General features: G+C 37.7%; 1 long non-coding RNA gene across 2 annotated transcripts in view; it reads left to right on the plus strand.

Annotated features, from left to right (window-relative positions):
* LOC131503792 (uncharacterized) overlaps positions 1-13,700 on the plus strand; it is a 101,333-nt gene extending 87,633 nt beyond the window's left edge. For both annotated transcript variants that reach the window (XR_009257607.1, XR_009257608.1), the window contains one exon: positions 7,360-13,700. This is a non-coding gene — a long non-coding RNA (uncharacterized LOC131503792). The remainder of the gene's footprint in view (positions 1-7,359) is intronic.
* The last annotated feature ends 5,010 nt before the right edge of the window (positions 13,701-18,710 follow it).

Here is an 18,710-nt window from a genome sequence, read left to right on the forward strand (position 1 = left end):
TCTTAACATCATTGGGAATATAAGGCTTAGCATCGTGAACCCTCTTAAAACCCATGAATGGATTTCCATTCTTACCAGTTAAATTCTAACCTTCCTAGTCTCATATAGAAGGGTGGAGGTTCCCAACACCATAAGCTTGTCTGCCTTGCTTGGTACTCTAGCACTACCAACCTGCCTCTGTATGTTGCTCCACAAATGCACCTTGCAGTTCACTGATGTGTCTTTGTTAGTGGCATTACTTTTGCCTGGAACACACCCTCACTTCTTTCTCTCTTTTAGTTTTGTTCACCTTCTATATGTATATCTCTGAGAAATCTACCCTCGTGCTGGTTTTTAGGGTCTCTCTGGGATTTCATGGGAGCCAGTGCCCACCTATGCAGAACACTCTTGCCACTGCATTGAAGTCAGGTGCTCCCACTGCTCTCTCTCCTGCTGGGCTGTAGGTTCTCTAAACACTCGGATTCTCTATCTTGCTGTGGAGCTCACTGCTTGGTATGGAGAAGATGATAAATAAGTATTTGCTGAACTGAAATGAACTCTGCCTCTTTCAGACACCTCTCCCTGACCCTTGCAAGTGTTTCCTCTTCAACACTTCATGTTATTTCTTTTTTTCTCCCTGAGAGCCCTTTTACTGCTGTAAGTTCAGCTCTAGCAGAGAAGTGAGGTCTGTATTTTCAGGTTTCATTGCTTCCTCCATATAAGCATTCCATTTACAGTTTTAGTATTCCAGCTACAGCCAGAAAAAATGTCCTCTTTCTTTGCAGAGGCTTAAAAGAATATTTTTATCTCATCACAAAAGTATCGCATGCTCATTGCAAAAAAAAAAAAAAAGTCTGGAAAAATGTAGGAAAGCAAAAAACTGCAAGAACATAAAATCATCTATCATTCTACAACCCAGAGTTGACTATGTATTAATGTCATATCTCCAAACAAAGTGATTTTCATGTTGTGCATTCTATTCTGTAAGCTGATTTTTTTTACTCAACATTTCAAAATCAATTTTCCATGTTAATAAATACTCATTTTTGTGAAAAGCACAAATGCTTTTCAGGAAGGAACTTTTCCACATAGAGACAAGTTCAGTCTTCTGGTGAGAAAATCCTTCCCCCCACCTTTTTGAGGATGAATATATTTAGCTAAAATCCCCCACAAGTTTGGAAATGTTAGAAGTATTTCTCATGGAAGGTGATATGGAGATTGGTTGCTAAAAATAATAACTAAATTAGAAAGTAAAATGAAGAAATGTCTAATGTGGAAATGTAGTTTCTCTTTCAGTTCCAATGACTGTCTTTTTAATGTCCTCATGCATGTTCAGAACCTAGAAGTGCGTACTTGTGGCTAATGCAAGAAGGCACCCATCATCTCCCTACCAGCATCGCCAACATCACCACCATCAGCATCACCTTCACCACCATCACCATCATAAGCATAAGCATCATCATCACCACCACCACCACCACCACCAGCATCTCCACCACTGTCACCATCGTCATCATCACCGAAATCACCATGATCATTACCATTATCACCATCATCTTTATCTCATCGTCATCACCACCACCACTACCACCATCATCATCATTATCATTGACATCACCACCACAATCACCAGCATCAGCATTATCTTTACCATTATCACTAGCATCATCATTGCTATCACCACCACCAGCATCACCTTCACCATCACCATCATCATCATCAACATCACAGCATCATCACCATTATCACCATCATCTTTATCACCACCAGCAGCAGCAGCAGCAGCATCACTACCAGCATCATCTCCACCACTTCATCATCAACATCACCAGCATTATCTTCACCATTATCACTATCATCTTGATCACTACCACCACCATTATCATCATTGCCATCAGCACCACTATCATCTTTCTCTTCCTCTCCTCCTCTTCCCACTGCTCCTCCTCCCCTTTTTCTACCCTCCTCCCCTTCCTTCTTCTCCTTCATTATTTTCATCATCATTCTCATTCTCATTTCAACATGCAGTGTTTAGAGATATGGGAGCTATATGGATACTGAGGTACATGAGAGCAGAAGAGATGATGTTAAAAATTGGTGGAATACATTTAGGGCTTTTTCCTGAATTATTTTAATCTCTAGGGCTTATTTAACTCCCTGATGTGGAAACATGACCTGTGAGACAATCTTGATGTAACAGCTTTTCTTTCAGTCTGATAAATTACATTTTTTTTCCAAAATAGCATTAATAAAGACAAGCCAGAGATAGTATTTTTTACTCATCTGCATTTATATTTGTCAAACTCACACACCTGCTTAATGTGTAAAGGTCAGGCTTTTAGACAGAAATCTCACATGGATCTCCCTGAATTATGTAGAAGTTTACCTGGCTGGATAATTTGCATGACTTTTTACAGAAACTGTAGAGAACACGTTCCAAATCATAATATACACATTGGTGTTTATATTTTCTCCTTTGAAGAGGGCAATAACCCTGAGAAAGATGTCAGTACTGATACCATGGAGCAGACCCTGAGTAAGAGCACCTGGTGTCTCCAGTGATTGAAATGATATGTTAATGAGTTCTTATTCTCAGTGACATTTTACCAGGAACCAATTAACCACAGTAATTACATCTCATCCATTGCGTGCTCTGAAATGTGAAGTGCATGGGTATTGGGTTGCTGTGTTTGTTGAGCATTTTTTTCCCATGTGACAAACCTTTAAGCATTAAAACTTTGAGTCATCTATTATGTTTCTTTTGCCTTCTGAGTGTCACAGCATGAAGGAAAATCTTGTAAAGGATAGTTTTATAACCACACAGATACTGGTGCGTGTAAATGAGTATAGCCAATGCTAGAAAGCCTCACCATAGCTGTGCTTCAAAGGGTGGCAGAAAATACAGTGGGGAGAGGGCACATTGATAAGAACAGAAAGAGTTAAACCTTCCTGCTAAAAACAGATGGCTTAGGGAATGAGAGATTGAATAAGGGGTCCTGATTAGTTGACTCTTCTAGATAATGGGGTGAGTGCTGATAAATGGAAAACTTTTTTCATTGTCATTTCAAAACTGTTTAGAAAAATTCAAAAATATCGCAGTTTGAATTTCTAAAGTAAATAACCTTTCTATACTTCACTTCCCTCACTATAAAATTTGGATAATAAGTGTACTTGACTAATAAGTTTGTTGTGAAGACAAGTAAGTTAACATAGGTACAAGTACTTAGCATGTACTGAGTGTATTGTAAATGCTCAATAAATGCCAGTTATTATTTTATTAAGTCTATTAAATATAATTTGACAGTCTAAAACTTGGAACTTTTAGAAAATAGCACTATTGTGTTTGTAAAATATAACATATAATTGGGTAAAAATTAAAATAGTATGTAAAAATGAAAAAGCACAAGAAACTACAATGAGCTCAAATCTCACAAGTTCAAAGATTCATATTTAACCACTGTTAAAATATTTTGGGAAATCCTTAATCTCTCTATAAATAAATATGAATATATGTCCAGGTAAATACACCTAACTTTACGCTATTGAATCATAACATGTTTGTCTGTGAGTGACCTCTATCACTTACACAGTAAGTCCCACATGTTTTTAACAAATCGATATGACTTCCATCATCCTTTTTAATGGCTGTGTAATATATTATGGAGCATACAAATCATAAATCCTTTGACTAGCCCTGTTCCCCCCAGTGATGAACATTTGGATTGTTTTCTTTCTTTTTTTTTTTAAATTATATAATTTCTTGTATATGCCTCATTTACATTTACTTCTTTATTGTAAATTCAGAGGTTTAAGATTGTTGGGTGAATATTTTGAATCATATTTTTGTACTGCTCTTCTAAAATGGTAAGGCTAATTTATATTCAACATGGGTAAGCCTTTTTAGGCAGAGGTAAGAGGTTGATGTCAGGGAAGAAGGGTGTTTTAAATAGAAGTGTGACAGAGAGATTGGAAAATATATGCTGTATTTGGGGTGACTTCCCACTTTTCTTGAGCTTGTTATTTTTCACTTCACATTTTGTGGAACTCCATATCTTATATTAACTGTTATAGGTGATCCATTTTTCTAAAAGGTATAGTGTGGGTGAACCCTGATCTCTTCAATTTTTTAATCACTATTGGTTACTTTTTTAACACTAGGGTTTACTACGAGGAACAATTATAACAAAAAGTTTTTAAGTTCTGGCGGTTTTATTTATTTCTGTGGGATAGATTTCTAGGATTGAGTTGGCTGAATTGAAGAGTACATATATTTAAATTTTTAATCTATATTTTAATCAGCGTTTCCAGATTGGTTTCTCAAGGGGCTGTAACATTTCACACTTCCACCTGAAAGTAGAATTTTTCCACATCTCAACCTGTAATAGGTATGTTCCGTCCAAATTTATGCCAGTTTAACAAGCATAGCATAAGTTTGACTTACATTTCTTTGGTTACTGGTGAATTGAAGAACTGTGCACATGTTTTCAGCTCATTTGGGCTTGCTAATCTGTGAACTAGACAAAAGACCTCATTTCTTTTGCCCACTACTACATTAAAATTAAAAAAAATGTCTATTGAAAATAATGCATGCACATCGCAAAAAATAAAGTAAGACAGAAGCATTTAGAATGAAGGCAACAGCTACTTGTCCTAACCTTCCTTACTCTTATTCCTAATCCCCAAAGTCAGGCCACAGAATCCACATTAGTTCATTTAAGCAGAAAGTGATATATGTCAGGGTAATATGTGGTTTACAGAACTTCTGCGTTCTTCAGAGAAGATGTGACAGGGCCAGGAGTGAATGTTTTATCCAGGAGAAACCCCCAAGCCCAAAATGAGAATTTTGGGAAAAAATGCCTCTGCTTGGTAGCCTGCTACTCAGCACCTGGCCTGGGATCTTACGAAAGAGAGAAGAGAGTTTATAGCCAGCTGCCTCAGAAAATACCATGTTACCTCCTAAGGCAGCTGGCTACTGACAACAGGGGAAGGGGAGTTTCTGACCTTTGTCTCTGTAGCATACAGACTCACAGAAAGGGGGTTGGCATGGGTATTGGGTGAGCTAGCTGTGGTGTCTGCTGCAGCTGTATTCTAGTCTACCCCTTCCTCGTCTCTTTATTCTGTGACAGTAACTCCCAGGTACATTAAAATAAAAATGCAACTTGCCAGATGCCTTTCCTGAGCAAACTTCCTGAAACCTGTCAGAAAATGTATTGATTTTTTTCCCCTCGTCACCTTAGATAGTTTGTCTGAAGATCTGAATTTTAGATTCAATATTATAATTTTCTACAGAGCTTTGAAATCATGACTCATTGTCTTCTAAATAATGTTACTATTGAAAACTGATTTGCGTTCCCTGGTAGGTGAGGCATTTTGTTTGTTTGTTTGGTTGGTTAAACAAACAAAAAAAAATTTATGTCTGTGGAGACTTCTGAGTCTTTTCACTCATTGAGGCCATCTATAGTTTTGTGAGGATGTGTGGTCAGCACTCATCTGCCTCTCTCAAAAGAAGAATCATCTGTCTCTTCAGTTCAGGAAAATTTTTTTATCTTATTTTGTTGGTTATTTATGCTCCTTAATATTTTTCCTGTGGTGTTTTTTTGTTTCTGTTTTTGTTTTTGGTTGTTGTTGTTATTTGTTTTTTCTTCTCCTTCAGAAACTGTTGTTAGATGGATGTTGGTTGGGCCTTCTGTGTTTATCTTCCATTTCATTTGTATTTTCTACCCTTGTCTCTGCCTTAGGATCTGAAGTTGTTTTCAGCTTTATCTAGGCTACCTGTTGTATTTTTGTTCTAAAAATCACGATCTTCTTTTCTAAGAATATTTATAGAATTGCTCCCTTTTCATGGCAGACTATTCTTGTTTAATGAATGTAAAACTTTTAACATCTTTGTGAGGATACTAACTAAAAACTTTAAATCTCTGCCCCCCGCCCCCATCTCTCTTTCCTCTGGGATTAGTTGTTTTGTGTGTTCTTCTTGATCTTTCTCTTTTGTGTGGGAATTAGACCTTCCCTGGCAGACTGTTCAATTTTTTTTGGAGAGTGTTTATACAGCTTTATTCCAAGGGCAAGCATTTAAGTGTTACCAATTGTTCTGACCACCGTATGTGGCACCAACTTGTATAGCTGCTTGGAACTATCTTGTATCTAAAGCCTTATTTTTTGTCCTGCTTCTTACTCCACTCTGTATCATCTTATCATATGTGCTAGTCAGAATAATGGCCCTCAAAGACGTCCACATTCTAATCCCTGGAACTTCTGAATACATTGCCTTACCTAGCAATAGGGACTTTGCAATATGATTAAGTTAGGGATCTTGAGATGGGGAGAGTATCCTAGATTATCCAGGTGGCCCAAATAATCACAAAGGTTATTGTGAGAGGTAGGCTGTAAGGACAGAGCCAGAGATGGAGACATGACAGCGGGAGCATTGGCAGGGTGCTTGGCCCTGGACCAGGGAGAGTGGGCAGCCCCTAGAAAGTAGTGAAGACATGGAAACACATTTCCCCTAGAACCTCCAGAAAGAACACAGCCTTTGGTTGGTCTGTAAGACCCATTTCAGACTCCTGAACTGCCAAAGAACCAAGATAATTGGTGTTGTTTTAAACCACTTAGTTTGTGGTAAATTTGTATACTCCAAGTCATGGAAGAAGTGCACATCTGAGGGGAAGCTCACCTCCCATTCCACGGACTTTTCTCAGCATATTCTGGGCTGTGGCCTCATCCATCTATTTACAGACCAGAACTATCCCATCCCCTTTTTAATTTCTGGAAGGCTGTAAAGCATTTCTGATCGGGCAGTGGTCCACCCCTCCCTATTCCTAGTGCTGTCAGGAGATGGTTTTCTTTTCTGTTTCTTTCTGGTCATAGAGTGGGTTTGAGAAGGGAGAGAAAGCATCAGAGTGCTCTTGGAGTCAGTGACACCCTGATGAACACATGGGTTTACAGAATGCTTCCAAAGCCCATTATTTTAAAGTCACAGCTGTCAAAGATGACCCATCAGAAGGAATTCTTCTGGCTCTTCCTCCAGCTCCCTGAAGCCTCACTTTAGTTCAATACAGGCATTTGTGAGACAGCTGGTAGAGATTAGCAGTGCAAGCTCTGTAAATTATGCAGAGTGTTTCTTCACAGAAAGATAACTGGAGTGAAGCACCAACCGGGCCACTAAGCCCCAGGCTCCAAGCCACAGAGCCAGCCTCTCAGCCATCTGATGCAAATTCCAGCCAGGTACCGCTTTGCTTGGGGCCCCAGGCCAGCCCTGCAATGAGGAGAAACACTGCTTTCCTCCAGGAAACTTTGGGAAAGTACCAGAAAGCTGGGCAGGCCTGTGTGGAAGCCTGTATTCTGGAGTGGTGACTGCTGTCTCTTGGTCTGCTCCTGCAGGCAGTGACCTTATTGCCTTGTTAAGGCTCATTACTTGACTACCAAGTTCGGTTCTCACATTTCTTCAAGTTCTGCAACTTCCTTGCGCTTCATGGAGAGAAGTCATGTATCTAGTGGGTTGGCAGCCTTGGCATTCAAAGGGGAGAAGCTTCGATGTTCCCGCCAGCATGGGCACAGTCCACAAAACACAGCCGTTTCTTCACCAGTTATGGCTGAGACTTGGAAGGTAAAATGTCACTTTTATTGTTTGACTATTTCTATCATTTGAGGAATAGTAGAAAGTGTCGAGGTTGTAGAAGACAGACAGGCCTGAGTTTAATATTCAGCTCTGCTATCTCCTAACCATGTGATTGTGGGTACATTTCTTAAGCCTCCATAAATGTCAGATTTTCCCCTTTCAGCTGAAAAGGTGGATAATGTTTATAACATAGTCCTTTTGTGAAGATTAAATGAAATAATGAACATAAAGCTGTTAGCACATAAATATTCAGCCCTTGTCTGCCTCTACTGTAAGGGCTCACAATGTCTTTGAAGATGTTAGCAAGAGCTAATGATTCTCACATACTTTTTATGGCATTTTTTTTTTCTGATTATGAACATTATAAACGTAAGCTTATGCAGAGACTTTGAAAAAAAAACCCAGAAAATATTATAAACAGAACTCTTACTATCAATCTCACCCTCTAGAGATAATTGCTATTTAGCATTTTGGTATTTTTCCCATTGTTTTTACAAACAATGATGGTGTGGATGTTCATTTTGCATGGAAAGCTGTAACCTGCTTTTGTCACTTAACATTACACGGATACTTATCTTCTCGAGAAAGGGATTTCCTCTATCAGCAGCTGTGGGTGTCTAGTCTTGGTGGGATTTGGTATGAGGAAGATTAGACAGGAGGCATGTTGGCCCTTTAAAAGGAAACATTTTAAGGGAGTGAAGTGTAGTGCTTTGGTTTAGCAATCCTATAATGTAATTATGCTTGTGTTTCAAGATGGCATGTTTGGGGTATGAGAGGTTTAGAATACAGTTTGCTTGGACGTGGCTGGACCTCATGCTGAGGAGGCCAAAGACAACACCCTCTGTTGGAGCTGAGAAATCACCTTCATCAAAATGCCTCCTGTCTGTATCTCCTCCGATACTTTGGAGAGGACGTATCATTTGAGTAACTGCACTGCTATAACATGCACGTACCAGAGCGTTCCTTTGCATCAAGCCTCAACCCAGGCCTCTGCAGGAACAGGACAAGGACCCAGCATGTGACTGGGAATGTATGCTTATAGAGACAATGTCCAGGGGCCCCAAGACAGTTACTAGAAAAAGCTATTTAGTGACCAGTTTCCCCTGAGGAATCTATAATGAGGCTCAATGGGCTCTCTGTGGATCTTCTAAAATTCTTTGTACATATATTTTTCTAGGAAAATAAGATTTATAGGGGAGTCTGTGCCCTGCTCCCAATTATTAAGAACTATTCATTTCAGAGAAGGGGCAGAGTGCATATTCTGCAGACAGTCTCCTGGGAAAAATGATTATTTTTATCATTGAGCCTTAGATAAGGACCAGAGAACAGAGAACCTGGTTATGTTCTCTGGCAAGAATCTGCAATGCAAATATTCAATATTGCCAAATAAGGGAAGATTCATGTGTTTTTTTAATCTATAATTATGTCTTCCTTCCTTCCTTCCTTCCTTCCTTCCTTCCTTCCTTCCTTCCTTCCTTCTATTTATCTATCATCTATCTCTTTATATCTATTATCTGTTGAGAGACTGGTTTTACTTTAGACAGACCTGTAAGTAATTTATCTTCTTATTACTTTCTTCATTGCCTACATAAAGCTCAGATAGCCTTTTACCTCCTAAGGTTATTGTAAGGATTAAATGAGGTATCATTTGATGTAAAGTGCTTAGCATAATGCTTAATATATAGTAAGTTCTCATTAAATATTTGTAATTATAATTATACTAATTGCTAAATCTAGATATATTATAGCTCTTAGGCCATTATATGCTCAGAGGAAGTTCCTATACTGTCTATCTCTGCCCTGTCTTCCTTGGCACTATGCCATATGTTGGAATATTGAGTGTTAATGATTTTGGTCTTTATCTATATTTCATTTCTTTAAAAATGTGCTCTTTCCTAGGGTTAATTTGTTAATTGATTGTTTTTATATTAATTACTGATAACATTGAGTTAAAATCTGCCTTTCAGGGAAACTTGTTGGCTAGTTTCGTTGGAGTAACTCTCAGGTTGGGCTGGGTTATGCTTCATTAACAGATGACTTCAAAATCTTAGTGACTTGAGGGGTGCCTGGGTGGCTCAGTTGGTTAAACATACAGCTTCAGCCAGGTCATGATCTTATGGTTCTTGAGTTTGAGCCCTGCATTGGGCTCTGTGCTGACATTGTGGAGCCTGGAGCTTGCTTCTGATTCTGTGTCTTCTTCCCTCTCTGCCCCTCCCCCACTTGTGTTCTGTTTCTGTCTCTCTCAAAAATAAATAAACATGAAACAAAAATTAAAAAAAATCTTAGTGACTTGATACAAGAGAGGTTTGTTTTATGCTCATGCCACATGTCTCTCATGAAGTGCTTGTGGGCCCTGGTTATGTATCCTCACCTTGGTTTGTAGAGCAGCCACCATCTTGAATGGTGCAAGTCACTGTATTGTTGGAGAGAAAGCACTCTGGAAGCATTCCCACTGGCATTTACATCCTCCCAGCCTGCTGCTACACATGAGACTTTCGATTGCCACTCATTTGCCAGAACCAGTCACTTGGCCACACCGAACCACAAGGCGGGAGTAAGAAATACAATCCTACTCTGTTTCTTAAAGACTGGAAAACCAGAAATATCTCATGAATTTATCCATGACTAAAAAAATTGGTAATGATGAGATTTTAAGTCATGTATGGTAATCAGTTTTGAATATTCAGGCCATTTGTTCTCCCTCAAGTCACGCTACATGAATAACCAGCTAGCACAACTTCCATGTAGAAAATGTAAATGCTTTGGAGACTTGTGGTGATATCCTGAGATGCTGGAGAAGAAGAAGAAGGAATTGGTTTTCTCCTTTGTTTTTCTTAATCACCTTCAATTTGGGTTGGGTGTGTCAGGACTGGTGCTGATAGGCTTAGGGAAAAGTGGTCTTTGGGGCATAGTATTCTCTGTGTATGGTGTTTGAAATGGCATAAGGAAGAGCCTTTGCTGATAGACATGGAAAGGGGGAGGCATGGAAAGCATCAACCTGGGGCAAACTCTTTTGAAGGGGAGATGTAGAGGATTTCTTTTTCTTCAGGTGACCAAAATATATCTTGTGTGGAGTATGAGGAGGTAGCAATATACCAAGACAATTTGGGTAAATTTTAATCTTACCCATATCCTCTGTGAGCTTAGATTTTTCCATTTTACAAGATACTTCTTTTCATCAATTATCTCTTGAATTTCATAGTTATGAATTTGGTAGAGATTTTTTTTGTTTGTTTTAGGGATGATAATATTGAAGTACATAAAGGAAGAAGGAAAAAAAAACCTTTAAAATATTTACTGAGTACCTGTTGTGTGTCAGGCACTCTGAGACACTTTCATGTACTTTATTTGATTTTAATCTCCCAATAGCTCTGTAAGTCATGTATTTATTATAATATTAATAAGAAAACTGATGCTTAGAACATTGAAACTGGTTGCATTTGGGGATGCCTGGGTAGCCGTTGGTTAAGTGTCCAACTTGTGATTTCAGCTCAGGTCATGATCTCACAGTTTTGTGAGTTTGAGTCCCACGTTGGGCTCTGTGGTGATAGTACAGAACCTGCTTTGGATTCTATCTGTGCCCCTCCCTCGCTCATGCTCTTTTTCTTTCTTAAAAATTAATAAATAAACTTAAAAAAAAGAAATTAGTTGTATTCAGACTGCATGAGAACCAAGTTTCCTAATTGCTAGCATCTTCTTGGGCCATGTGATCTCTTTTCTTTGCTTCATGTGGGTTTGTTGGGACTGAAGATTTAATCTTGAATTAGTGTTGCCTCTATTCATAGTATTTCTGCTTGACACATTCAATTTGACTAAAATGATTAAAATAGCTTCCATTTTGTTTGGTGAAATTATTACTAAATCATCATAGAGATGGCTCTACTGAGATGGTTGAAGAGCTGACGTCTAACTATGCCAGTGAGGTGTTAGGATTTTCTATGCCAGGGAAGCAAGAAAAAAAAAAATCTTCAGTGCTGATGATACTGGTACCTGATACTCCAACACTGTTACATTCGTTGGTCTTCTTTTTCCCATTTCAACTGGATTCAATATAGATGACTTTAATAATTTGTCAAAAATTTCCAAGATTCCTAGGTATAGATTAACAAGGAACAATACTGGATTCAGCACAACAGCATCAGCAATAACATTTTTAAAGATCAAGGTGACAAGATTTGTTTACTCAATTTAACATATACACATATATACATGCATGGGTGTTAGGACTTTATCTGGAATTTAATTTTCATTTTTCAGTAGTCCATTGGGATTTTCTAATTTGATGTCTATGTCTTTGATCACTTGCTTGAAACCCCAAAGGCCCAAGACACATAGTAATTTGACATTTCATTGAAGCATAAATCTGAACCACAGAGTTGATGAGAAATATAATTTGTAGAATAAATTATACACCTAGAAGTGAGGTCAGCCTGAAGCTTAGCATTTGCGTCTCAACTTGGCTGTGTTTTTTACCATGTGCCTCAGTATATAGAAATAAAAAAGGAAATTATTTTCTGGATAGCAATTGAGAATTGGTGAATTAAATCTAATCCCATTTCTTTTCATATTGTTCAGCATGGGTATAGAAAAAGTAGTTAGGACTTTTACTATTATTTATGTTTTAATTTAAGAGTTGGTAAAATATGGCCCAATGGGCTGAATCCAACCTACCACTTGTCTTTGTAAATAAAGCTTTATTAGAATATAGCCATACCTATTTGTTTACATATTGTCAATGGATGCATTCATGCTACAATGGCAGAGTTCAGTGGTTGTAACAAAGATCATATGGCCTGCAAAGTCTAAAATATTTACTATCTGGTGTTCTAAGAAAAAGTTTGCTGACCCTTGTTTTAATATTTTCCTTTAAATGTTTTGAATATTTTATAGTGTACTTTATATAACACATAGTAGTAGTACATGTATATAATTTATAAATAAATATAGACATATATTGGAGGTACACTTAAAAATCATTTACACAGGTGCGCTTGGGTGGCCCAGTTGGTTGAGTGACTGGCTCTTGATTTCAACTCAGGTCATGAACTCACAGTTCATGGGCTTGAACTTTGCATCAGGCTCTGCATGGAGCCTACTTGAGATTTCCTCTCTCTCTCTCTCTCTGCCCCTTCCCTGCTCATACTCTCTTTGTGTCTCTCTCAAAATAAATAATAAAAAAATTATTTACTCATATGTGGGCACATTTAAGAACTTTTGGACACCACAGGTTTTAGGCTTACTATTTAAGGAATGCTCACTAATGATTGCCTTTGTTGTGGTGGTTGATGTCATGAAAGGCACACATCTTGTTTTGTGCAATGTTTGTATTTTTATTAATCAAATTCTATGGGAGAAAGAAGAAGTACAGTGGCACATTAAGGGTACCTAATACAAAATGGGAGAGAGGGAGAGGGACAGAGTGCGGAGAGAAAAAGGAAAAAGGAAGGGAAAAAGAAAAAAAAAGAGGCAGGCTACCTGCCACCAGCAGTGCCTGCTCAGAGCTGTCGAATACACTTGTGTTAGGTTCAGAGTCAAAAGCACCTCTAATCTGATTGCAGTATGTGCTGCCTGCATGTTGCGATTTGAAGTATTTGAAAAGCTCCTCCCATCCTCGAAGAAAGAAAACATTATCTTTAATTGCTTTTTCTCAAAACCTGAAATTTTCCTAGTTAGTCTGCCTCTCAGATTATGGGATTTAAGGCTGTATTGAAAATACATTCTGGATACTGGGGGGATCATATTAGGGCATCTGCAGCCGTTAACTCCTTTTGTTAATTAGCTAATTGGATTACTTGGTGCTCATTTGCTTGGTTGAAAAGTAGCTGAAAGACCCTGAATACAAACTCCTTCTTTGGTTTTGGTGAGAACAAACCAGCTCAGAATGGCAGAGATAGATCAGAGGTGCCATGGCTCGGGGCACAGAGTCTGATGGAGAGGCCTGTTCCAGGCAGCTCTGATCACTGGTCCGTCTGCAGGAAACATGGTGATCACAAGTTGCTTCTCTTGAGCTTGAAGGTTCATTAGTCAGTGAGGTAATAAGGACTATATATTACCAAGAACTCAAGGCCCACTGAGAATTTCTCCTGTATGTATTCATCTCGGCAGAGCAAAGCCATGCCAAGCTTAAAAATAATCTGCATTAATGAACAGTCTCCTTGATTTCCATTTTTATGATATGTACTGGGTGGAGATTTGTTTCTCCCCTGCTCTCAATGGGATGGCTGACTGATGGATCACCTTCTCCGAGAAGCTTGTCTGTGCATAGTAACATTGCAAATGGGTGCAAATCAAAAAATCTTTTATTATTTCATTAAAATGATGACACAGGCTCCTAGTTTCCAAAATTATCTCCTCTCTTCACACGCCCAAACTGAGGTTTCTGTCTTGTTGTGTGGGTGGGTGTTGAAGAAGTCTCTGTGCTAGTGCTGTATGTCAGAAGATGCAGCTACTTGGGACAATTTTGACATATCCTAATTTTGCTAGTAAAGCAGGGGAGAAGACTGTCAGAGATTACTGAGAGTGGGATGAGAGTGAATTGGAAAGAAGAGTTGAGAACTAGGACCAGATCCAGAAAGGCTGGAAACAGTGGGACAGGAGTGTGAGGAGAAATAAAAGGGGAACAAAATAAAGCAAAATGCGGATGGATCACTCTTGGGTTTTAAATTTGGGCCTTAAGCCAGTAGCACAAGATACTTCATGAGATGATGACCCCACCACCACCACCACCATCATTAGTATCATCCATTCTGGCACTGTGCTAACTGCCGTAGATGTCTTTTTTAAAAAAATTTTTACTTTTCACAGCAACCTTTCGAGAGAGATACTGATATTATTCATATTTCTTTCCTTTTTTAAAAAAAGTTGAGATAAAATGCACAAATCATAAAATTCATTCTTTTAAAGTATACATTTCAGGGGTGCCTGGGTGGCTTCAGCTGGTTAAGCGTCCGACTCTTGGTGTTGGCTTCAGGCATGATCTCACATTTCGCAAGTTCGAGCCCTGCATTGGGCTCTGTGCTGACAGCTCAGAGCCTGGAGCCTGCTTCAGATTCTGTGTCTTCCTCTCTCTCTGCCCCTTCCCTGCTTGCACTCTGTCTCTCTCTGTCTCTCTCTCTCAAAGATAAATAAACATTTAAAAAATTTAAAATATACATTTCAGTGGTTTAGTAAATTCACGGAGTTGTGCTACCACTGCCAGTGTCTGATTCCAGAACATTTCCATCATCCCATCGATGCCTGTTAGCAGTCACTTTTATTCTTTCCTACCCCACAGACCATGGTGATCACTCATCTACCTTCTGTGTCCATATTGGCCTCTTCTGGACATTTCATTTAAATGGAATCATGTAATATTTGACTTTTTGTGACTGACACTTTTCACTTAGCATAATGTTTTCAAGGTTCATCTATGTTGTGGCATGTATCACTACCGCATTCCTTTTTGTGGCTGGATAATATTTAATTGTATGAATACATCATATTTTGTTTATGCATTCATTGATGGGTATTTTGTTTTTCCCCCATGTTTTGGCCATTATGAACAGTGCTGATGTAAACATGAATGCACAAGTGTTTGAGTGGACATATGCTTCCAATTCCCTTGGATATATACCTAGTAGAGGAACTGCTAGATCATATGGTAATTCCATGTTTAACTTTTTGTGGAACTGCCAAAATGTTTTCCATAGTGGTTGCACCATTTTACATTTCCACAAGCAATGTGTGAGAGTTTCAAATTTTTCACATCCTTACCAATATTTGTTATTGTCTCTTTTTTATTATAGCCATTCATGCAGATACGACATGGTATCTCATGATTGTGACTTGCATTTCCCTAGTAACTAATCATGCTGAGAATCTTGTAATATCTTATTGGCCATTTTTATATGTGATTTGAAGAAATGTATATTCAGATTATTTGCACAGTTTGTAATTGGGTTATTTATTTTATTGTTGAGTCAAAATAGTTCTTTATGTTTTATTTATACTAGATCTTTATCAGTTATATGGTTTTCAACCATTTTCTCCCATTCTGTGGGTTGTCTTTTCATTTTTTTTTTCATAGTAAGTATCCTTTGAGAATAAAAGTTGTCAACTTTGGTAATGTCAATTTATTTTTTTCTTTTATTACTTGTGCTTTTGGTATCATGTTTGAGAAACATTGTCGAATCTGAGGTCACAAGGATTTGCTCCTCTGCTTTTATCTGTTTTATAGCTTTAGCTCATACATTTAGATCCTTGATATATTTTACTATACTTTTAATATGGTGTATATATAATTTTTGTATATGGTGTGAGGTAGGGGTCCAATTTCATTCCTTTGCATGTGGATTCAGTTGTTTCAGCACTATTTCTTAAATTTATTTGAAACATTTTTCTTGAGAGACAGAGAGAGACAGAATGAGCAGGAGGAGGCAGAAAGAGAGAGGGAGACACAGAATCCAAAGCAGGCTCCAGGCTCTGAGCTGTCAGCACAGAGCCAGACATGGGACTTGAACCCACAAACCGTGAGATCATGACCTGAGCTGAAGTTGGACGCTTAACTAACTGAGCCACCCAGGCACCCATTTCAGCACTATTTCTTGATAAGACTTGTTTCCATTGAGTGGTCTTGGCACCTTGATGAAAAACAATTGATCATAAATGTATGTATTTATTTCTGAATTCTGAGTTCTATTCCATTTATGTATCTATCATTATGTCAGCATCAAGCAGTGTTGATTATTGTACCTTTGTCATAAGTTTTGAATTTGGGAAGTGTGAGTCCTCCACATTTGTTCTTTTATCAAGATTGTTTTGGCTATTCTGGGTCCCTTACACTTTTATATGAATTTTAAGATCAGCTTGTCAATTTCTGCAAAAAAAAAAAAACCAAAAAAACAAGCACTTGGGTTTTGATAGGGATTGTGTTGAATCTGCAAATCCATTTTGGTGAATATTGCTATCTTAGTAATATTGTCTTTCACTTCATGAATTTTGGATGTGTTTTCCCTTGTTTAGGTGTTCTTTAATTTTTTTTTCAATTATCTTTTGTAGTTTTCCAATGCAAAAGTTTTTCACTTTTTGGTTAAATTTTATTTCTAAGTATTTTGTTCTTTTTGTTTCTCTTGGAGATGGAAATGTTTTCTTTTTCTTTTTTTTCAATAATTTTTAAATGTTTATTTATTTTTTTCTTCTAGTCTTTAATTTTATTTATTTATTTATTTATTTATTTATTTATTTATTTATTTTACATCCAAATTACTTAGCATATAGTACAACAATGATTTCAGGAGTAGATTCCTTAATGCCCCTTACCCATTTAGCCCATCCCCCTTCCCACACCCCCTCCAGTAACCCTCTGTTTGTTCTCCATATTTATGAATCTCTTATGTTTTGTCCCCCTCCCTGTTTTAATATTATTTTTGTTTCCCTTCCCTTATGTTCATCTGTTTTGTCTCTTAAAGACCTCATATGAGTGAAGTCATATGATTTTTGTCTTTCTCTGACTAATTTCACTTAGCATAATACCCTCCAGTTCCATCCACGTAGTCACAAATGGCAAGATTTCATCTTTTTTTCCATCCAGGAGCATGGAATCTTTTTCCATTTTTTGGTGTCTTCTTTAATTTCTTTCATAAGCTTTCTATAGTTTTTAGTGTATACATTTTTCAGCTCTTTGGTTAGATTCATTCCTAGGTATTTTATGGTTTTTGGTGCAACTGTAAATGGGATTGAATTCTTGATTTCTCTTTCTGTTGCTTTATTCTTGGTGTATACGAATGCAACCGATTTATGTGCATTGGTTTTGTATCCTGCAACTTTGTTGAATTCATCAATCAGTTCTAGCAGTTTTTTGGTGGAATCTTTAGGGTTTTCCATATAGAGTATCATGTCATCTGTGAAGAATGAAAGTTTGACCTCCTCCTGGCTGATTTGGATGCCTTTATTTCTTTGTGTTGTCTGATTGCAGTGGCTAAGACTTCCAATATTATGTTGAATAAGAGTGGTGAGAGTGGACATCCCTGTCTTGTTCCTGACCTTAGGAGGAAAGCTCTCAATTTTTCCCCATTGAGGATGATATTAGCATTGGGTCGTTCATATATGGCTTTTATAATCTTGAGGTATGATCCTTCTATCCCTACTTTCTTGAGGGTTTTTATCAAGAAAGGATGCTGTATTTTGTCAAATGCTTCCTCTGCATCTATTGAGAGGATCATATGGTTCTTGTCCTTTCTTTTATTGATGTGATGAATCACGTTAATTGTTTTGTGGATATTGAACCAGCCCTGCATCCCAGGTATAAATCCCACTTGGTCGTGATGAATAATTTTTTAAAATGTATTGTTGGATCTGGTTGGCTAATATCTTGTTGAGGATTTTTACATCCATGTTCATCAGGGAAATTGGTGGGGTTTTTAGTGGGGTCTCTGGTTTTGGAATCAAGGTAATGCTGGCTTCATAGAAAGACTTTGGAAGTTTTCCTTCCATTTCTATTTTTGGGAACAGCTTCAAGAATAGGTGTTAACTCTTCCTTAAATGTTTGGTAGAATTCCCCTGGAAAGCCATCTGGCCCTGGACTCTTGTTATTTGGGAGATTTTTAATTACTAATTCAATTTCCTTACTGGTTATGGGTCTGTTCAAATTTTCTATTTCTTCCCGTTTCAGTTTTGGTAGTGTACATGTTTCTAGGAATTTGTCTATTGCTTCCAGATTGCCCATTTTATTGGCATATAATTGCTCATAATATTCTCTTATTATTGTTTTTATTGCTGCTGTGTTGGTTGTGATCTCTGCTCTTTCATTCTTGATTTTATTTATTTGGGTCCTTTCCTTTTTCTTTTTGATCAAACTGGCTAGTGGTTATTAATTTTGTAAATTCTTTCAAAGAACCAGCTTATGGTTTCATTGATCTGTTCTACTGTTTTTTTGGTTTCAATAGCATTAATTTCCGTTCTAATCTTTATTATTTTCTGTCTTCTGCTGGTTTTGGGTTTTATTTGCTATTCTTTTTTCAGCTCTTTAAGGCATAAAGTTAGGTTGTGTATCTGAGATCTTTCTTCCTTCTTTAAGAAGGCCTGGATTGCTATATACTTTCCTCTTATGACAAACTTTGCTGTGTCCCAGAGGTTT

The sequence above is a fragment of the Neofelis nebulosa genome, chromosome 2, assembly GCF_028018385.1.
Source record: "Neofelis nebulosa isolate mNeoNeb1 chromosome 2, mNeoNeb1.pri, whole genome shotgun sequence".
Classification (NCBI taxonomy): domain Eukaryota; kingdom Metazoa; phylum Chordata; class Mammalia; order Carnivora; family Felidae; genus Neofelis; species Neofelis nebulosa.